This window comes from Marmota flaviventris, chromosome 4 (assembly GCF_047511675.1).
Source record: "Marmota flaviventris isolate mMarFla1 chromosome 4, mMarFla1.hap1, whole genome shotgun sequence".
Taxonomy (NCBI): Eukaryota; Metazoa; Chordata; class Mammalia; order Rodentia; family Sciuridae; genus Marmota; species Marmota flaviventris.
The window spans coordinates 153,918,544-153,941,939 of record NC_092501.1 but is presented as its reverse complement, the minus strand read 5'-3'; positions in this window follow the sequence as shown (position 1 = coordinate 153,941,939).

The window sequence follows — 23,396 nt, the reverse complement described above, 5'->3', positions numbered from 1 at the left end:
ACCCTGGATCATTGACCTTAGCTTGGGAGCATGCATAATTTCCCATTATCCTCAAAAAACCTTCCCTCAAAGATTCAGCTTTTCTGTCCCGGTGTTACCTGACCTGCTTCCCACAGTTGTGGGTTAGGTGCAGATGACAGCCGGCCCTCCAGGGCTCTGCCGATTGAACTTGACCACCAAGATCTGAGCTAAATTGAATTCAAAGGGTCAATTTTATTTTCCAAAGTAAAGAGATCTGGGCTAATTTTGCTCGAGGTTGCAGTTTGAACTGAGGCCAAAAAAGGGATTGATGACACTTCCCAGGCTTGAATGGGACCCGTGTGACCTTGCCTCACACAAACAGCCAAAAAAGAGAAAGTATGAGAACAAAAGAACAGGGCTCAGACTGACTCAGCCAGAGGGAGCTACGTGGGTGGGTGTGCTGGCAGTTTAAGGACTGGCTCGGGTCAGGCTCCCTGCCCCAGAGTCCAGGAACGCCAGGGAATCCTGTCCCCAGCCTGTGAGGCACAGTAGCACCTCCCGTTTGGTTTGAACATTATACCAGAAATTTTCAGGCACAAAACTAGAGAAAGAAGTAAATTACCTCACACACCTCTGTCTGAATTTCACCATTTAGTCACTATCCTAACATTCTTGCTTTATCCATCTCTTTCCATGTTTGGCGGCTACAATATTTAAAGGCAAGTTCTAGCCAATATAAAGTTTCATCAATAACTGCTTCAATATTGATCTCCTTTGAAACACACCAAACCAAACCAAAGTAAGAATTATTCTTTAATATTATTGAATAGTAATCTGCTTTTCCTTTCTCTTTCTGCCTCAAAAATGTCTTTTTTATATATAGTTTTTGCCCAAAATCAGGATACAAATAAGCCCCATGCCTTGCATTTCATTGATATAACTCCAGCCCTCCTCCTGATCTATCAGAGCGTCTCCTTCCTTTATTGCCATTTCTGTCATGAAGAAACCAAGTGGTTTATCTTGTAGAACTTTCTACATTGTAGGTCTGGCCGTTTTTAATTTCATTTTGTTATTTATTGTGTCTCTCCAAGCCTCAGATCCGCTCATTTCTTTTCCATCTTATGACCCTCTTTCTTTCTGATCTATTTTAAGTTCTCTTTTGTTATCTCCAATTTACCATCAAGCTTATTCAGTGAGTTTTTTATTTCCATTATTTTACTTTTGGAATCTATACTTTCTATTTCTCTTCTCAACTTTCCTCGTTCACTTAGTAAATTATATTTCCTTCAACTCTTTAAACATATTTAAATGGCTGCTTTTTTTCTTCATAATTTTCAAAGCAGATCTAGGGTGGGACTTTCTCTAGGACGTGGCCTTTGCTGCTGTTCTACAGTTTTGTACTGTACTGACCCCTCTAGTCGGGTCAGGACTCTAATGTGTCCCGGTACCACGTGGCCACTGGTATCTCTGTTTGCACAACAACTTCTTTCTGAGGAGACTCAATAATCTCCCTGTACAAACAGCCCTTGACCCAGGGATCTACTCATATGAATCAGCTTTTTTGAAGCTGTAACCAAAATAAATACCTGACAAGAACAACTAGAGAAGGAAAAGGTTTTGGTTTTTGTTTTTTTGGCTCACAGTTCCAGAGGTTTAGACTTTTGTTCTGAGCCCAAGGTGAGACAAAACATCATGGTGGAGGAGTGCTGTCCCATTCATGGTGGCCAGGAAACAGAGAGAGAAAGGGCCTTCATGGAAGATGAACCCTTCCAAGACATTGCCCCAGTGTCCCATCTCCTCTAGCCATGCTCCACCAGCCTGTGGTTAATACCCGTTGGTCCATTCAAACTAGTCGGACTGATGAGGTTGCAGCTCTCACAATTCAATCATTATACTTCTGACTATTCTTACATTAACACAGGAGCCTCAGGGGGCCCCCCTCATACCCAAACCATAACATTCCTTCTGAGTTGACTCCTCCAATGATTCCCTCTGCTTTGGTGTCCAGTTCCAGATACGGAAGACATTTCGGTTATGTCAAAGTTTGACCTCTACCTCCTCAGTTCAAAGGGACTATTGTGTTCTGTGGAACTCCAGTGCACTGCACCATAGCCAGGAAAGAGGCAGGGGCTTGGGGGCGTGTGAGACTCATGCTATCGCTCTGTCTATTGTCCCATGCCTAAAATTTTGGCTTAATACATTTTGTCCACTTTTATTGTTGTTAACAGTGAGAAAACCCCTCTCTTCTATTCCGTACGACCCATCCTAGGTGAGGGAGTGGACCCACACAGAATGCTTCCTGGGCATCCCACTGAAGCTTTTTACTATTTCCCCTCTAAGGTGTTTGTGTTAGCTAGCTTTTCATTGCTGTGACCACAATATCTGACAAGAACAACTTAGAGAGGGGAAAGTCTATTTTGACTCACATTTCAGAGGTTCAATCCATGAACAGGACTCCTCCATTGGTCTGGGCCCTAGGTTAGGAGGTGTATCATATTGGAATGGTATGATGCATGTATTGCTCCACTTACTGTGGCCAGAAAGTGTGGACGTGGGAGGGCTGGCCACAGGGAAGGTAAATATTTCTAGGGCACTCCCCAAGTGACCCACCTCTTCCAATCACATCCCACCTGCCTGAATGCTGTACAGCCTTGTAATTTTCTCCACCAGATTAATTAGTCCACCACCTGAATTAAGTTCAGCCTCTCACAAAGTCTCAGGATATGGGCCAAATGTAGGCAAGTTCTTTGTGAAAACATAATATGACTGGTCTCTAGTCCAATATCCAGGGGAGTACATGTTCGCCTCTGAAACCTTATGAGCACGGTCTTGACTGTCCACATTTATATTGGCATTCTGGTCTTTTCAGCTCCCACCAGAAACATCCATTAAGATCCGAGTACAACATTCTAAGACTTCTCCAACCAAACTTTTGCAAACTGCTCCCCGAAACCAGTTCTAAACTCTTCTGAGTCACACAGATTAGTCACAGACAGAACCACTTCCCAGTACCAACTTTTTATATTAGTAATTTTTTCATCACGGTGACAAAAACAAACAAACAAAATTGACAAGAACAACTTAGAGGATGAAAATAGTTTATTTTGGCCCATGTTTCAGAGGTTCCGTCCATGGAGGACTGGCTGAATTGCTCTAGGTAACAGGAGAGGTGGAGCATCACAGCCAAGGGGCAAGGCAGAGGAGTGCTGCTCATCATGGTGGGCAGGAAGCAGAGAGAGAAAGAAGTGGTCATAGGGAAGGTGAACCCTTTCAGGGCATGATCCCAGGGACACACCTCCTCCAACCACACCTTGCCTTTGAACATTTCTGCATTAACATAGGAACTTTGTGCGGACACCTCATACCCAAACCATAACAGTGTTAGAGTGTCTTCAATTTAAAAACGGTGGCTTAGACATAAGCCTCCTCCCTTAAAATTACATAAAAATAACAATGGGATTAGACCTGTACATATATTTTAATTTTTGGAAACTGAGTGCTTATAAATGAATAATGAAACCAAATGGATCCCAATCTTATAGCAGAGAGAATCAAAGGCAGGTTGCATTCTGCTTAAATCCAAACTACTCAGGAATTAGAGCTGCCAGTTCCCTCTGCAAGAGAATTACAAGAGTTACAAAAGAAAATTTGATTTAAACTTGAATAAGAAACAATTATACATTATACCCCTAGATACTTTCCCTTGTCTTGTGCAAAGCAAAGATTATCCATTTTCTACACCAGGAGAATTCTAGATTTTTCATTCTGGAAAGAATGAAGCAGAAAGACTCTTGACCTGAGGTCAATTTTCTTTTTTTTTTTTTTTTTCATTTTTATTATTGGTTGTTCAAAACATTACGTAGTTCTTGACATATCATATTCATACATTTGATTCAAAGTGGGTTATGAACTCCCATTTTTACCCCGTATACAGATTGCAGAATCACATCGGTTACACATCCACTGTTTTACATATTGCCATACTAGTGTCTGATGTGTTCTGCTGCCCTTTCTCTCGCCATGCACAAAAGTTAACTCAAAATGGATCAAGGAGCTTGATATCAAATCAGAGACTCTGCGTCTGATAGAAGAAAAAGTTGGCTACGATCTACATACTGTGGGGTCGGGCTTCAAATTCCTTAATAGGACACCCATAGCACAAGAGTTAATAACAAGAATCAACAAATGGGACTTACTCAAACTAAAAAGTTTTTTCTCAGCAAGAGAAACAATAAGAGAGGTAAATAGGGAGCCTACATCCTGGGAACAAACCTTACTCCTCACACTTCAGATAGAGCCCTAATATCCAGAGTATACAAAGAACTCAAAAAATTAAACAATAAGAAAACAAATAACCCAATCAACAAATGGGCCAAGGACCTGAACAGACACTTCTCAGAGGAGGACATACAATCAATCAACAAGAACATGAAAAAATGCTCACCATCTCTAGCAGTCAGAGAAATGCAAATCAAAACCACCCTAAGATACCATCTCACTCCATAAGATTGGCAGACATTAGGAAGTCAAACAACAAGTGCTGGCGAGGATGTGGGGAAAAGGGTACACTTGTACATTGCTGGTGGGACGGCAAATTGGTGTGGCCAATTTGGAAAGCAGTATGGAGATTCCTTGGAAAGCTGGGAATGGAACCACCATTTGACCCAGCTATTCCCCTTCTCAGTCTATTCCCTAAAGACCTAAAAAGAGCATACTACAGGGATACTGCTACATCGATGTTCATAGCAGCACAATTCACAATAGCTAGACTGTGGAACCAACCTAGATGCTCTTCAATAGATGAATGGATAAAAAAATGTGGCATTTATACACAATGGAGTATTACTCTGCACTAAAAAATGACAAAATCATGGAATTTGCAGGGAAATGGATGGCATTAGAGCAGATTATGCTAAGTGAAGCTAGCCAATCCCTAAAAAAACAAATGACAAATGTCTTCTTTGATATAAGGAGAGCAACTAAGAACAGAGCAGGAGAAAGAGCATGAGAAGAAGATTAACATTAAACAGGGACGAGAGGTGGGAGGGAAAGGGAGAGAGAAGGGAAATTGCATGGAAATGGAAGGAGACCCTCGTCGTTATACAAAATTACATATAAGAGGAAGTGAGGGGAAAGGGAAAAAAAAACCAAGGGGGAGAAATGAATTACAGTAGATGGGGTAGAGAGAAAAGATGGGAGGGGGGATAGTAGAGGATAGGAAAGGCTGAGGTCAATTTTCATACACTAGTCCCTTTATCCACGGGGATAGGTTCCAAGACTCCAGTTGATACTGGAAACTACAAATAATACAAATCCCATATAAACTATTTTTTCTTTACATGTGTGTTTATTATAATGTTTAGTTTATAAATTAAGCATAGTAAGAGATTGATGATAACTAATAAAATAGAAAAATTATAACAATATACTCTATTAAAATTCCCTGCATCACTACACTTGCACTTTGGGGCCACTGTTAAGTAAAAGAAGGATTACTTGGGCACAAGTGCAGTGATAGAACCATCGATCTCATAACTGAGACAGCTGTTAAGTGACTGATGGGAAGGTGGCATATATGGCTTGGATACACCAGATGATTCGTGTCCTGGGTGGGATAAAGCAGGATGGCATGAGATGTCATCATGCTACTCAGAATGATGTGCAATTTAAAACTTGTGAATTCTGGAATTTTCCATGCAATATTTTGGGACCACAGTTGACCACAAGTAACCAAAACTACACAAAATAAAAATGTACTAAAGCACAGTAAAAGTGAAGTCCCAAATATTGAGTAGAAGTACTGATATCACTGGCAGCTCAGGCTTCCAATTCCCAGCGAAATCTTGGCGAAGTCTCTACAATAATGAAAAATGTAGCATTAATACATGCAACTTGTATAGCATTAGTCATGTGCTGAACTTTGTTTTAACTGCCTGCTTCATGAACACAGGCAGGCTGACTCCAGAGCCAGTGGGTAGAAGAAGCACACCACACGTGTTTCCTTGCACCAAAGGAGAGACCATTCTAGAGCCAACAGGAGAGGAGCTGCTCTAGGTGATCACCCAGTTATGGACTTGCTCACTCACAAGGGGAACTGCCTTAGGGCCTTCCTCTTCAGGATGAGTGGGCAGCCATAAATAACGAGGCAGCTCAAGCAGGCCAGTAATGGGAATTAGAGATTCCAAAATAAAAACAAAGAAAAAAGAAGTCCTCAGAAAACAAACACCGCAGACAGCATAAGAGAAAAAAAAAAAAAAAAAAACTTCAAAAAAGCAGTAATTAATATACTCAGAGACATCCTTGAAACAGAAATGAACGTTTGAAGAACAAAAAGAGCTCTTGGTTACTAAGCTAGGGAGATTAGGGGGTTATTCCAAATGCCCTCCACTAACTGCTAAGATCTGGTATGTGCTTTGTTCCTGGGAGCCCAGGGTAGGGAGGGGGGGGTGGAATCCTGGCATCTTCTCTCCATTGATCCTGTGAGAAGAGAGTCTTAGGGGCCGGTAGTGCGACGGCAGAGTTATTTCCAGATTTGCAGGAAAAGCACTCGGATTCTTGTTATTTTGTATGCATTTTGGAGGTTTTAGAGGAGCAGGCTTTCTAAAACCTGCTCTTTAATCAATAAGTTTCTTAGAGTTGCTCTATTTGCTTATACTTATCCTACCTTGGAGATTACATATTATATGGTATGTGAATATATATTATGGATAACAACATAAAATTTGTTTTCCATGATTTAAAAATATGTCTGTAGCCTAAGCATACTGTTTTTCTTTTGAAAATGCTCATTTACACTATATTAATACTGCTAAATATTTGTTTTTGATTAATCATAATAGCTTCTACAAACATCTAAAAAATAAAGCAAAGAAGCATAAAATATTCTTTATTTATGTCTTGGATTATAAAAGCAAGGACTTATAGAACAGAAGCATGCGTGACTTGCAGGTGTATTTGTTTTAACTGCACTTCAGGTAAGTGAACACCAGCATCTTTTGAGCCCCTACTGTGTGCAAGGTATCATGGCATACCCTAGATTAAAACCTGCATAAGAAAACAGTTTTAATTTCAAAGATAGAACATTCTTGCAAACTAGCCACATTAGTCGTGTGTACCTTTTAGTTTGAGTGATTGGTATGGTGCACTTGCTTATCAAAAGTCAACAAAATATTTACCCAACTCTTTTAGCAACTATAGGGAACCATGATTCTAGCTATATTCTGAGCTCATAAGGGATACATTTTTAAAAAATATCTATCTAAATCCCTCTCACTAATAACCCTAAAGTGTGTCCCAAATACATACAGAGATCCTTGGTTGCTAGTTGTGTATGGTCAAATGCCCTAATTAGCTATTTGAAGCATGCAGGAGAAGAACAAGACAGTTTTTATTGTTACAAACTTGCTATTATCACATCATTGAAGGAAACATTGTAAATATCTGAATCCTACACTGATAAAATGGAGAATAAATCCTACACACTCACCATAAGCAGTGCTCAAGCAACAACTTATCTCCTTTTTATAAAATGTTTTCCAATTCATATAGAACATCTAAAAGGTTAAATAGTGGAGCTGATGTTTTTCCTTTAAATTTAAGGACAGATGGAGACAGTATTCATATTAAAGAACTAAAACAAGGCCATTGTAAACATCTTTATTCAAATCTCAACTATTCATGAAAATAGTGCTAAAATTCAGCTTTTGTGAATCTTTCTCCAACTATCTAGTTCAGAGTAAGTGGCTCCACATCTTTTATTTGTTGGTTTGTTTCTGAAGCATTTGGGGCATTTTCTCCTACAGGACCTGGGCTCCAGTCTTCTGCGTCCCTGTGATTTCTCTCTCCCCAATGCTATCAACTTCTTCAATGCACAGTCACATTTCTGTGTGTTCCTGGCACATAGCAATATCCTAGGAGGTATCATATATAGAACCATGACAAAACTAAGCCTCTTTTAGAAACAGAAATAACCTGCTTTGAATCCTAATTCCTACTTGGCCAATTGCTTGAAGTAGAAGATTCCTGCTTTAATTGAATCTTTGTGTTGCCTTTCACAAGGGACTGACTTCAGTCTTCGCTAACATTCTGGATTCAATCTACTGCATACCCTTCTGGTTGAAAACCATAAAAACAGATAAATAAAATATTTTTATAAATATCTATAAAAGTGCTTGCTGCCAGGTGTGATGGTGCATGCTTGTATCCCTACAGCTCCGGAGGCTGAGGCAGGAAGATCGATGGTTCAAGGCCAGCCTCAGCAAAAACAAGCAATTCAGTGAGACCCTGTCTCTAAATAAAATACCAAAAAAGGCTGGGGATGTGGCTCAGTGATTGAGTGCCTTTCAGTTCAATCCCCAGTAGAATCTTGCCATCACCCAAAAATGTTGAGCTGATAAGAAACTAAAGAATCCCATAAGGGAAAAAGTAAAGTTGGGGACTTAGAAGTTGGCAAATAACAAGAGCAGCAATTTTCTCAACAGTATCTGGAACATCCTGGTAGCTTTTTAGACTAAATTTTGAGATATGTAGGTTGATCATACATCCTGGGTTCTCCAGGATCATACTAGTTAATGCCACTTTCCCCAGTACAATCATTAACAGCACCTACCTTTATTCTTCAAAGTTTCTGGAATGATGTGTGATCAGGCTGAGCATGACAGCTAGGACCTAAGGATGCATCTCCACCAAGGTGTGGATTCTAACAGTAGGGTTCTACAAAAATCTGCCTATCAATGGGCTGCACTCTCCTCATTAAGGTGAAAGACAAATAAACTACAGAGTAGAAAGGGACTATGTAAAATAGCCTTATTGACTTTGACACTGGATAGAGGAAAAATGAATTTGCCCCCGAGAAATCAAAGTCAGCATCCAGCTTACATGTAAATGTGTTGTTTACCTGCATGTTAAAATTTGAAGTTCAAGTGGAGAATTGATTTTAAAGGGATTTCCAGATGGGTAGTACCACCAGGTAATTGTAGCAGCATATGCTAAACCTGTTTAAGGGAACACAAGTTTAACCCCATTCTCCAAAAATTCCCGTTGGCATAGTTTCCAAGGATAATGAGAAACGCATTAAAAAAGAAATCGTAAGAAATGCCAACACAGAGGCTCGGTGTGAAAAATACATTAGGGTTAGAGGGTAGAAGAGTCAGACCCTTGAATGTTTCAAAGGTGGAAATATAAGAAATACATGAGATTAGAAGTTAGAAGGCTCAGACCCTCAAAGATTTCATATCTGAGAAATATCAGATGCTGGTTGTAAAATAGTATGTAGACTGCATTTGAAACAATAAAGGAGACCGTTGGAGAAATAAACAAAGAAAATGAATCTTTGGAAATGAATCAGTAAAGTTGAAAAAAAAAATGACTTCTAGAAAAACAAAAGTAATAAATTGAAATAAAAATGATAGATTAGATACAGCAAGCAGAGAATTATGTACTGGAAGTGAGATCAGGAAAAAAATTAGCTGAAATGCAACCCAAAGAAGCAAGAAAATGAAATTTAGGAACAAACTTGATCTGGACTAGTACAAGAATGTTTGGCATATAACTGAAAAGATTTTCAGAAGAAAATTAAAGAGAAAACAGTGAAGGAAAATAAAACAAACAAACAAAAAACCAAACAAAAGCATTTGAAAAGATTAGGGCTGATAGATTTCTAGAATTATTGAAAACTCCCAGGCTCTCTTGTTGGAAGGCCCCCAAATCAGGAGGGGAAGTGTAAATCAAAACAAATTGATAACTGAACACATCAGATAAAGTACAGACCATCAAAGTCAGCCAGAGAGAAATGATAAATATCTTGCAGAGGAGTGTCTGTAAGACTGAAGACTGACTTTTAACTGCAAAATTATAAGTCACAAGACTATGAAAAGTCTCCAGTATGTCCAAAAAAAAAAAACTATGCATTAATAGAGAATTTTGTATTCAGAAACAGTACCATTTGAGAAGCAAAGCATTTTAAAATGTAACATTACAAGTAAAGAAGAGTTAGAAAGTTTACCATCCACAGACTCACCAAAGAAAATTCCAAGGAATGTCGTTCTGGAAAAAGGACAGACATGTCAACATCTTAGTGACAAAAAGAAATGGTGTGTTCAAGAATGTTTGCAATAGTCTAGGTAAATGTAAATGAGCATTGTCTTATACAACAGTAATGATAGTGCATTATTTGTGGGTCTAAAACACAAGGTGAAACTAAAACATTGAGAACTATTAGTATTTACTTTGGGAGAAGAGATACTGTAAGGAGTGCAAGAAGATATTTGTACTGTTGAGGAGGAAAGTAAATTTGCTGAATGTCTTTAGGGTGTGTTACATTTCAGTGTGAAAACATCAAGGACTTAAAAACCTCTGAAAGAACAAACTTAAAGAATTTAAATATATGATAATTCAGCAGAAAGATAAGGAGAAAGCAAAACAGGAGGAGTAGCAGAGAGCACACCGTGAGTTAGCTGCTGTTGATACTGCTGCTTAGTTGTGTCATTAGATCATGAGTGTTAATTGTAATAAGAAACAAGCCAACAGACAATTAGGCAAAGGAAGACTTTTCATACATCAATGGTGAGCGTCTCTCATGGAACAAAGAGGATTATGATTAATCTAATTCCACCTAAGAATTATAAAGAATTATTTCATATGCTTAAATAAATATCAATTAGACCAAATGAAATCAAGAAGTAAGGGGAGAAAAGAAACAAAAATGGGACAATCAGAAACCATAAAATAAGGTGGAAGCGTAGATGCAAAAAATGACAGTGATCACAATAAACATAAAAGGCTTGAAAATGAGATTCAGACTACATGTCAGAGTAGTTTAATCTGTCTTTTTTTTTAAGAAACAAATGTAGATTTTAGACACTTTTATGGATTTCACTTATGGATTTTAGACACATCAAAAATATAAACCAAGCTTACTAACCTATGAAGAATAAAAAATGGAATAGATCTATAATAATGAAAAAAATAGAATTATGAATTTCAAATAGTCCACTAAAGAAACACCAAGTCCAAATGAACAGGCAAGCAACTTCGATCAAGCATTCAAAAAGCATATTCACAAAATATTATGCCTGGAAAACAGAGAATAGTCTAGCTTGGATTTACAAAGAAAGAAAGAAAAGTGAAAGTATTGTAAAAGAAAGAAAAACAGGGTTTGAACTCACTCGTAGACACAAATGTTAAAAGCCCTCCTGGCGCCTGCTAACAAAAAACAAAACTAGTTTAATAATGTATTTTTTAAAGAAATAATGCAACATAAATGGATGAGTTAATTCCAAGAATGCAACATTGATTTAATATTTTAAAATAGATTTGTATGCAGTCAGTTTTTCCACACTGTGATCAAAAATGCCTGATAAGAACAACTTGGAGGAGGGGAAATCAATTTTAGTTCAGGGTTTGGGAAGTTTGACTCCATAGTTGTGTGTTCCATTGCTCTGGGTCTGAGGTGGAGAAGGGTGTGGTGGAGGAAAGCTGCTCTGCTCCTGCTGCGGAGACAGAGGATTAAACACTTTCAGGGCAGACCCCAGGGACCTAACTCCTCCACCCAGCTCCCACCTCCCTGTAGTCCATCAACTGATTTGATCTACTGCTGAGGTCAGGCTCTCTTGATCTTGCCTAAACTCCACCTCTGAACAGTGCTGCTCTGGGGACCAATTTTCAACACGTGAGCTATCAGATCCAGATCCAAACCATGATTCACTTTATTTAAAGAAGTAAACAGGAAAATAATATGATCTTTTCAATAAATACAGAAACATTCAGTAAATTCAATTCCATTTATGATACAAATTCTTAGCAAACTAAAAATAAAAGCAAACTTTCTTACCCTACCTATCTAATGAGGAACCTATAACAAATATAATAATGGTGAAATGTCCAATGTCTTTCCTAGTAAGGAAAAGCAAATTGATGGTGCCACCATGATGGTTTTCACTCAATGCTGAACTGAATTTCCTAACTCAAGAGTCTACAAACCAACTGCGACCTATTAACCAAATATAGTCTCTGTTTTTGTATGACCCATTGGCTATTTTATTTTTATTTTTCATTTTTAAACAGTTGAAAAAAATCAAAAGAATATTTTTGATGCATGAGAAGTATATGAAATTCAGATTTTAGTGTCATCAATGAAGTCGTCAATGTTTATGTATCATCTGTGGCTGCTTTGAAGTTATCGTGGCTGAGTTGTACACTTAACAACAGAAACTGTATGGACTGTAAGGCCTTTCAGGTCCCTGACAGGAAACACTTGCTGACTTCCGTGTTAGCTGACAGAAAGACAAAATATTAATTAATTAGTTAATTAATGAAATGTATGAGTGTTTTGGTCAGCATTCTTAAGATATAATTCACACACAATAGAATCCATCAAATTTATAGGTAAAATTCATTGCATTTTGAAAAATTTGCACAGTAGTGCAGGACACTTTTATCATGCCAAAAATTTCTCACATATTCCTTGTCTACGTTCTCTTCCCGCACCTCCAAGCTCTAGAGACTTCTGTTGTACTTTACTGATTTTTGAAAATTTCATATCAATAGAATGCACACTCTTACATCTTTTTGTTACTTCTTTCAATTAACATTATACTTTTGAGATTTATCAACATTTGTGCTGAATCACTATTGTTCTTTTTGTTGATAATTGATAGTCGATTTGTGCAGAAGTGCCATAATTTATTTGTTCATTTAACAATATGAAAGACTCTTGAATGATTTCTGGTATTTTTGACTATTGCATAAAAGGTTTCAGTACAAATATGTGTATGTTTTATTTTACATGGGATAAATACCTAGAAGGTGATTTATATGGTAAAGAAGTGTTTAATTTTATTAGGAAATTTTCCAAAGTGGCATTCATTCTAGTTGCTCCATATATTTGCCAGCACTTGTTATGGTAAGTTTTTTTAAAAGTTTAGCCCTTCTAAAGGGTGGGTAGTGGTATCAACCTGTTGTAATGTGCATTTCCCTGATGAATAATAATGTTGCACCTCTTTTAAGTATATATCAGCAACATTTTTAAAAATAAAATATGCCTGTTCTGAATGCTGTATCTGTCTTTTAATATTGAGTTGAAAGTGTTCTTTATATATTCTGGATACAAGTCCCTTCTTAGACATATAGTTTGCAAGTATTTCCTCCCAGTTGGTTTGTAACTTGACCCTTCCTTTGCTTAAAAAGCATTTTTTGAAGAGCAAAATATTTTAATTTTGATTCAGTCCAATTGATAGATATGTTTTCTGCATTCTGCATTCTATAAGATATCTTTGCCTTAATTAATAAAAGATGTTTTCCTTGAGAATGTTTAATGATTCAGCTCAATCATTTAATTGCTTAATTAGCTTTTACATTTAATGATCCCTTTCAAGTTAATTTTTTATATATTGTGTGAGGTCATGGTCAAGTTTCCTTATTTGGCATATGAATATCAAATCGTTACTGAAAAAATTAATGAATACACTGCCTGTTCCTCACTTAGTTATCTAGTCATTTTGTTAAAAATTTTCCATATGGATCTAGTTCTCAAGTGTCTATTCTGTTCCATTGTCTAATAAACAATATTTCATCCCACATCACACTGCCACATTAGAATAGCTTTGAGTCATGAAAGTAGTAAAAGTCTTCCCATTTGGTTCTTCTAAGTATTTTTTTTTTTTTTTTTTTTGAGTCCTGGAGCCCTTGGCTCTCCATGTAAACTTTAGAATGATCTTACTGATTTTTCCAGGATTTTTTGCTAGTATTTTGACTGAGGGTACACTTAATCAATGGATCAGGTGAGCAAGATCAACCCCCTAACAATATTGAGTCTTCTGATCCATAAACATGGTATATATTTCCATGTTTAAATGTTTTTTTAAAGTTATTTCAGAAACTTTTTTGTAATATGCATGTCTGTTACTGTATCCTGGCCAGAAATGGAAGTGACAATGTATAAATTTGAAAAGCAGAAACAGAGCAAAACTTCAAAAGATTGAAATGGCCAGGAGAGGCCTGAAGAACATAACCAGGCGAGGATGGTTAAGCTCTGTGAGTGCAGTGCTCAGTGTTGGTGCAGCGAGAGGAAACACAACACAGAACCCAGTAGAATACCCAGAGGCAGAACCTCACGCAATTCAAAATTTGATTTATTATAGAGCAGTCACTAGAGGTATATGTGGGAAAGACTGATTGAACTGTAACTAGTGCTGGGAAAGTTGAAGAATCGTATGGAAAGATTCTCATGTCACAACTCCTTTTGCAAAATTAATTTTAGGAGGACTGATAACCTAAACTGGTCAACGATTTGGGAACTAGCTTGGTACGACATTACTGTTGAAAATATGAACTCTAAAATGTCATTGTCTCAACACAATAAATACTTCTTATTCATTTAAAAAATCATTGTAGGTGTTCCTGGTCAGAAGTTAGCTTCTATCCACACAGAGATTAAAGAACCCAGACTCCTTTCAACTCCTGCTTCCTCCATTGGGTTTTTGGAGTCTTCTTTTCGGTCACCCTCTTCTTTATCACCTTTCCCCTATTCATTGGAGATTGCTGGTCACTTTTGTCTCAATTGGGTCTAGTTGTAGATGCTCATTATCTGCCTGTTTAGGAACTAAAAGGTGTTATCTGGCTTCAGTTCTCGAACACAATACATAAAGTCAGAGCAGATTAGAGATAAATTCAGTTTAAAATGTGACCAAGTTCAGGAATTTCTGAACCCTGCCAGTAGGCATTATGAACCCTGTGCCTTGGCTGTACAGGAAGTTCATGATTAGACTTGTTTTTTTCTTTAGGAGAAACTTATTTTCCACAGTTGCCTACTTTCTGGTAGGCTCTTACTTTTCTTTCTCCTCTAAGGTAGTAGCTTCGAGCTTTAGCAAACGCCTGGCATCACTGGGAAGGCTTATTTCAATAGATGGCTGAGGCCACCTCTGGCATTTCTGTTCAGTCAATCTGGGTAATTTGCGTTTCTAACAAGTGAGCTGGTTTGGGGACTGCACTTTGAGAGCCCGCTGCCTAAGTGTCCATCCAAAATGGGCCTTGAGGAGTCTGCCTTCCTCGAGGACAAGATTTTCTCCATCATATTCTTGCAAAGCCCCATTTGGAGGGATGAGAGCTATTTTATATCACGAGCTTTTTGAAGTCATATTGCAGTTTAATTAGCAACACAGTTCCCACAGAAACTTGGTGGACTTCTCATCTGTTTGCTTCTGGTAAATTCCAGGTGTGAATAATCTGTCAATTCTTCCCCAGACCTAACTCTCACCTGATTCACATCTTTACTCTCTGCTCCCCACATCCCACTATTGCCTCTCTTGATGTAAGTACCCAGAGGCTATCTCATAAAATAATCCTGACTTGGAAAGAAATAACCTTGCTACCATCTTGGTCTCAGGGCCTTGTACTTCTGTGTAACTCAGAATTCCTAGTGGCCCTTTGTTGCTCTAAGTATTTTTTTCTTTCTAACTTCTTAATCCTGGTTTAGGGTATAGAAATAGGTTTGCTAAACCCCAAACCTCTAAATTTCTGGACTCTCTCTTTTCCTTTCATCTCTGTCTCAAGACAACCACTTCTTGCTTGGACACTGCGCTTGCTCTCTCTCTCTCTCTCTCTCTCTCTCTCTCTCTCTCTCTCTCTCTCTCTCTCTCTCTTGATACCTTGATATAATAAGTGAATAGAAACAGGCACACAACAACAATATTTCTAGTACTTTCCAATTACTTCCTGCAGAGCTACCCTTCTACTAGGTACGTGGTCTGCTTTCAAGACTATAGAAGGCAACATTGGTTCACACTACCGCTCTCCATATTTCTGTCTTGCTGTTTCTCCTTGCTGCCCGTCACATGTCCACCATGTGTGCCATACTATGTTAATGGCACATATTTTAGAATTTGTTCAGGTCGACTCCCACTTCAAGATACCAATTTCCATATTGCCATAGGTGATGAAACAAAATAACCCAAAACTGAAATGGCAACAGCCTTAGAAGACTGTTTGCAGTCACGGTGGGCAGGTGTCTTAGTCCATTCAGGTGGGTTTAACGGCTGTCATAGAGGTAGTGTTCATACAAAGCAGAAATATGCTGTCACAGTCCTGGAGCTGGAAGGCTGAGGTCAGGGTGGCTGCACTGTTGCTTTCTGTGAGGGCCGACTTCCTGGCTCACAAATGGCTATCTTCTGGCTGTACCTTCGTGGGGTCTGCTCTTCAGCCTAATAACCTTTTAAACACCCCTATCTCCAATACCGCTACATGGAGAGTTAAGATTTAATACCTGAATGTGTTACGTTCCATCTGTGCCAGTAGGCGCTTTACCTACCTGTAGTGGTCCCAGCATCTGTGTTCCTTCGACTTGTGGCCCCACTGGCCAAATAAACTCTCATGGGTATCTCTGCCTGGTCTTCAACTTTTCATTTCTCCCTCGCCCATCTTATCCCAACTCTGTTGGAAATGAGAGTGGCACAAGCACTTGGCAGACAGTTGGCCTTCATTAACCACAAAGAGAAAACGTAGTACAATAACAGTTCAGAAGACATAGGAGACTATCCTTAAGAATCCGAGAAGGAAAGTGTCTTTAAAATAAACCTCAATATATAAATAAACAAACTGTGTGTGTGTGTGTGTGTGTGTGTGTGTTAGATTCAGTACATAAAAATATGAAGAATTTGTATTCATCCAAATATACCAGAAAGAGAGCAAAACAGTAAGTTTCATACTGGGAGAAGATGCTTGCAATGTAAACAGCTGACACCACACATCCAGAATATATGAAGATTTCTTACACAAGCAGTTGGGTAGAAACAATAGGTGAAAATAGGTATATGAAAAAAGCTGCTTAAACTCATTAAAATTCAAGGAAATGCAAAACCAACTACAGGGAGCTGCCATTTCACATCTATGAGACGGGTCAATGTTGAAGAGTGATGGTACAGAGTGTTGGTAAAGGGGTGTGTCATGATGAATGCTATGAAGAAAGGTCATTTACAGACAAATCCGGTGTTGCCTTGTAAAGGGAGTGGGTACAGGTATTTGTATTCTTATTATTCTTCGCACACACACACACACACACACACATTCTGTTCCACAATATAACTATTTAAGACAATAATCTTTTGAAAACATGATATAAGAATTGTAGAAAAGCTGATCTTGGGGATCTCCTATACATACACTAGAAACAATTCCTGATGCCTAATGCTGCTCCTCTGTTAAGGTTTGCATATGAGATGTTCTTCAAAAGCTCCTGTGTTAAAGAAGGAATGTTCAGAGTCGAAACAATTCGATTGTGAGAACTGTGAACTAATCAGTGGATTAATCCGTTTGATCTATTAATAATTAGAATGGACTCGCTGGGTGATAACTGTGGGCCTGTGGAGTGTGACTGGAGGAAGTAGGTCATTGTGGGTGTGTGCTTGGGGATTATATATTCTGTCACCAATGTTTCACACACTCTCTGCTTCCTGGCTGCCGTGAGCTGAGAAACTCTTCTCCACCATGATGCTCTTCCTCACCTCAGGCTTCTAACAATGGAGTCAGCTGCCCATGGATTGAACCTCTGAAACTGGGAGCCTCAAATTAACTTTTCCTCTTAAGTTGCTCTGGTTGGGTATTTTGATCACAGCCATGGAGGGTGGACTGATCCATGCCATCCTGCCATCCTTTGTAGCATTGCTTCTTTCTTCTATCACCACATAAGCAATGGATACCATAACTTGGATCAATACGAAGTCGCAGTTCTGAACAAATCCACTTCATCATCTTGCTCTTTTGAGGGTTGCTGACTCAGGCGGTGGGGATGCAGAGCCAGGAGATCTCCTCTACTCCAACCCCCCAAGCCCTCTGGAGGAAGCACACCTTCTGTTTGTGTCAGAGGGGTTAATTAACAGGAGTTGGTGTCAATTCCAATAATTACTAGGAATCACAATTTACAGAAGGCACAACCAGGGCCTGGCAGCTGTATCAAAATAAATCTGTCTCTGACCAAGCAGCTGCAGCTGTTATAACCTCAAAATGTATTTTTCAAAGCTTTTCGCAAATCACCTTGGCTTTCTGGAAGCCTGAGCTTGAGAATCATCTGATTCCTATGAGTTTGTGGGACTTAAAACCTGAAAGAAGGGCTCCACAAAACTGCACTCAGATCTCGCTGCTGGCCCTCCTAACAGCTAAGACTCCTTTTTCATTTCTCTGAGAAGTGCATTTTCAAACCTCGTTTCCTGGGGGGTCAGAATTTAGGGACAAAATAAAGTTTCCACTGTTGACTTTCAGATGAAATAATCAGTTCTTAGAATAAACTATAGAACGCAGGCTGAAGGAATTGAAATTCAAACAGACCTGTGCTGGGGAGCACTATTTTCAAAAAGGCTGTTTTCAAAAATTTTTCATCCATAAAAATCCTTTGTAAAAAGTAGCACAGTGGCTACTTTTAGGCTTCACAATACTGACCCTTTCCTAATTTGCTTTACTTAGAAGAGAGGTTGGAGAAATAAATGAAGCTTTGAACCTGTCTTTGTGGGACACGAGGCGGGGTCATCCCAGAATCCCCCTCCATCCTTAAAGGCTCTCCAGAAATCCCTTCAAATCCTGCAGGAGACCACTACAAGCCTCCCCTTTCTTCCCTTAGGCAAAATTCCCTCCTTAATTGTACATCACCTTGACTCAAATGTCAGAAACTAAACAACCACTAGAGGGCACAGAAAACCTTATTAGTTATAAAACCGCCTCAGAAAAAAACCCATCAGTCCCGGGAAGAATGCAAAGCCTGAAATGTTGTCTTAGCCAAACACAGCTGGGAAAGGCGACAAGATGTCTTTCTATGAAATGCCAATCTCCACCCGGAATCCAAATCAAACTGGCCAAGTTCGTCGATGTACCCTTTGCCCATTGATGTCCACCAATTCCTCGTCCATGCTACATTGGATATTAGTTCACAGGCATCAGGCTGTTTTCAAATTTTTTTCATCCATAAAAATCCTTTGTAAAAAGTAGCACAGTGGCTACTTTTAGGCTTCACAACACTAACTCTTTCCTAATTTGCTTTACTTAGGGAAGATCCAAGGGAGCTCTGAAGCAGAGGAGATGGTGGAGTGGAAAGTGGGGAGATTGCACTTGAGACATGGCATGAATTCTGTTGTGCCCTGGGCTTGTTGGGATATAAGGTGAGCTCGGTGGGACTAGCTAGCTAATCCTTCCACTGGTCACTTGCCTCTGCACCCACACAGGAGTTGCTGTTGATGGTGGTATTCACCTTGGCTCAGTGTGTATCTTTCTCTCCAGGATGAAAGGGAAGCACAACAGCTTTGGGTTCCTGCTTCATGACAAAAAACAAATTGCTAGGTTGTGCTACGACTTTCTTTGCCAACAACTTTCCCTCTGTGTCTGGTGAAGCATGAAATATCTCCATATGACCAGAATCACTGTAAGCTACAAGCTAACTCTAATAAGCATTGATGCATAAGGAAAAAAATAACCTACCCTGAGGCTGCACCTGCCTGGTAAAGATGGAGCAGAGTTTGCAGGCTGGAGAGGAGGTGCTGAGGGACATCCTTGTTTATTCGAACCCACAGTCATTAGTCTCAAATCCACAGGAAGACTGGAAGTCAAAAGAAAAATTGTCAGGAAAGAATAAAAAGTATCTGCGAGTAACTCGATTAAATGGAGTTTGTGGCAAATTAGAAGGGAAAATGAGAAAGAAAAATGAACCAAAGGGGACAGCCCATTAGGGTAGAGTGTGTGTAGAGATAATTTCAACATGGAAATGGCTCTTATCGTTGGTCTCTGGGAACAGGAACATGGATGGAGTCCAAGTGAAAGCCACAAGTACAGTTTCTAGACCAAAAGATCCAGTGACTGTTATCTAAAATTCCCTCGGGTGTCAAAGGAATCCTAAGTGGGCAGAAATCTCAAGGATTAAGTTTGCTGCTAAAAAAAAAAAAAAAAAGGCTGTGTGCTTCCTTCTTTGCTGTGTGCTGCCTTAGAATGACCCACAGTGAAGACAAATATTTTAAATGAGAATTAAGTCAGAGGAGCCATAATACCATAGGGTATGAGGTTGGTGACGCCAATGGTGGTGGTGACTATGACAACAGACTCTTTATGGTGCTTGTTATAAGCATTTTATATCTATCATCTCATTTAATCCTTATGAGGACCCTATGTATTAGAAACTATTATCATGATCCTATTTTTTAGGTGGAACTAAAGCACAGAGGGATTAGGGGACTTGCTCAGGATCACACATGCAAAAAGTGGTGCAATGGAGTTGAGCTCAAGACTTGCTTCAGGGTCTGTTATTTTAATTGCTGGTTGAGCTGCTTTTCTAAACCAACAATATGCTTCGTTAGTGTTTTTCTTGCTCTAGTCCTTTAGCGCTCATTGGTGTATGAATAAAATGTGTTCATTTGGAAATCTCTTTCAGGTGTCCCAGACCTGCTGACATGGATCCCTGCACTGGTGAAGAATACCCCCCATGGAGCCAACCCTTAAAAGATATTGGCTCTTGTTATCAGCACACATCACCCTCCATCTTGAGATATTCAGAAGTACCTCCGATGCTTGAATTTAAGAAAAGAGATTCCATTATAACAGTGTTCTTTTGGGTTCAAAGAAAATCCTTCTTAACAGTGCAGACTCTGATCTCCCAGAAGGAGTCACAAGTGCCACAGTCTGGCTGCAGCAAAATAACCGGGGAGTGACGAGCGACTTGTGTAGATTCATACAGCAGGAGTGGAAGCCGTTTATTGTAGGACAGGAGGGGTATATATACATTCCACACAGCTTATCTTAATTAGCATAAACTAGATACAGCAGTCAACCAATAAGGAATCTCCACACTTAATGGCTCGCTGGCGTTACTTCACAAACCACTCCCTCTGGCAAAATGCCAGGCGCCATCCAGACTTGTTTACACACTCTAACATTTGCCAGGCGCCATCCTGACTTGTTTACAGACTCTAACACATAAGGAGCAAGAAGGGAAGGACAGTTCAGCTGTTGGTGTCACAGCTCCCCCCATCTCCTTTATCATCTCCTCTGTGTTCTCTCCTCTTCCTCTCACTTTTCTAGAACATTCCTCACACTAGATGATTGTCTACAATTTGTTCTCACCAAGAAGTTCAGAAACTTTAGTACGACGGAGGTCATGCTGTGCTGGGTCTTTCTCTGAAGCTACACTCTCCTCCCATTAATCATTTCTAAATAGAGCTTAAATGAAAACTTGACTCAAACCTAAGGAAACTCCCCCACCAGAGGGGGACCCAGGCAGCGCTGTTGACATCCACGTAATTGGCTCTTACTGTTCCCACCTCTAAGATTAAACACTTTAAAACATAGGTTTTAATCACATCATATGCATCCAGGAATTTTGCTTTCCAGGGTTATCTTAGCATCAGCCTGAAACGTTTTAATCATTTCTTTCAAATAATCCTTCAAGCTCTGGCTCTCCACTGTGATCTGCAGGCCTCTGGAAGTCCTTGAGATCCCTTCAGGGGGCCCAGGAGGTCAAAACTATTTTCTTGACTCTACATCTTCTGCCCTTTTCACTACCTTACTGCTGCAAATGTAATGGTGGGCCGAATGGTGTGTGCCTTAGCACAAAACAAGACAGTGGCAACAAACTGTACAGAGAATCCTCCCAATCTTCATCTCCTCCTACTTGCAGGAGAAAGGAAAATTCCAGTCTCATGCAAGACTGTTCTTCATTAAGTAACACAATTTATCATTATTATTACTTTTTTAAAAAACTTAACTCTGAAATGCATATCTTTTTAACATTATGTGGTCAAAATTGGGTGCATAAATAAATTCTGTGTTCTGACCTCCACAGATGTCTTTTGCAGGAGCACATGAGCAGCTGTGTGGGTTGTGATCTGAACTAGCTACGTTGTTTCCTGTGATACCCTTTTTACCTCAAAGAAGAACTGACAGGAAAATCAGGATTATTCAGACTTCAGGATATTACAACCAAGAAATACTTTTTGTTTCTTTCCTATTTAATACCTTCCCTAAATCTCTCCTTGTGGAAAAAATATTCTGGAAAAACATCAATTGAATTCATAGAGTGTTTGTTTTGTCCCAGGCATGGCTGCCTATATTTTATCGGAATTAATTCATTTAATCCCCACAGTTACCCTACGAGTTACAAGCTAAAATATGTAAACATATATATTTTGAAATGTTTAAAATACATAAACATTTTATACGTTTAAAATACATTTGTATTTTTACATATGAATGAGCTGAAACACAAATAATAACTAATAATAACTAATGATCATGCAACAACAAGAGGTATTGAAGGAACCAAGATTTGAACCCAGGCTGGAATTTTATACAGGACCCCACTGGCTCAGTGTGCACCCATGTAATGCAGGAGTGATAGAAAATTGGCTTGATCACCTCAATATCTGCTGATTTTAGAAATCACAACCATTTCCCCTTTCCCTTTGCCTCAGTCTTTGCTGCAAGATAGACAGGTCTGCTGTCACTTCAACGGGTGAACCCAACCCACCCACTGCCGCCTGTCCTCCCAAGTGGCAGCTCTTCTTAACTGGAGTTACTTAAACACAAGCCAATAATTACTGCTGCCAGATAAACAGAAAAACACTTAACATTTTGCTTCCAAATAATTGCACTTTAACCAATTGGTTGGACCAATCATCAATTGTTACCTGACAGCTTATAATGAGTATCTTTAAATTACCAAGTTTGAAGAGAATGGGAAGGTGATATTTTTTGCTTATATCGACATATTTGCATCCAGAGATACTGGAACTGGTTCTTTAATAACATAATTACATAAATGTCCAACACACATTGTGTGTAGACTGAGTAGTAATCTCAAAACATCATAATTTTCAGAACAGATGCTGCAAAACTGCCAAAGGAATCCAAACAAGTCATTGTTGGGTGCCAGGAGAATACTTCTCTTAATTTACTTTTTCTTCTTCTTCTTTTTTTCTGACCCAGGTGTTAAATGACTGTCATTATTTGTGTCATCTCCTGTGCATAATTAAGTTAATTCACATCACCCAGAGTCTTTCTACAATAAGACATAACTTGTATTATTTTCCCCCAGCTCGTGAAAAGCTTAGATTCATAGAATATCAATGCAAAAGGAGCCCTGAGGGACCATTCAGTTAGCCCTCTAATTTTACAGGTGGGGATATTACTGGTAAATGGTTCACAGCAGGAAGTGGAGACAGGAATCTAGGATGAAAGAGAGATGGTATTTCTTTTTCTAAATTTCTTTGTCAACTGACTCTGGTGACCCACTTTCTTTGGAATTCTGTGTCTCCACTCTGTGCTTTCTTTCATTCTGTTGCTTTGTCTCACAAAAATGTGAGACACAGACTTTTCCCCTTCATACCCAAATGTCCCTGCTCCTATGATGCCACCACAAGGGGCCGGCTTTCCCTGTAGATAAGCTGGAGACACAGCAGGGATTGCATATGGCA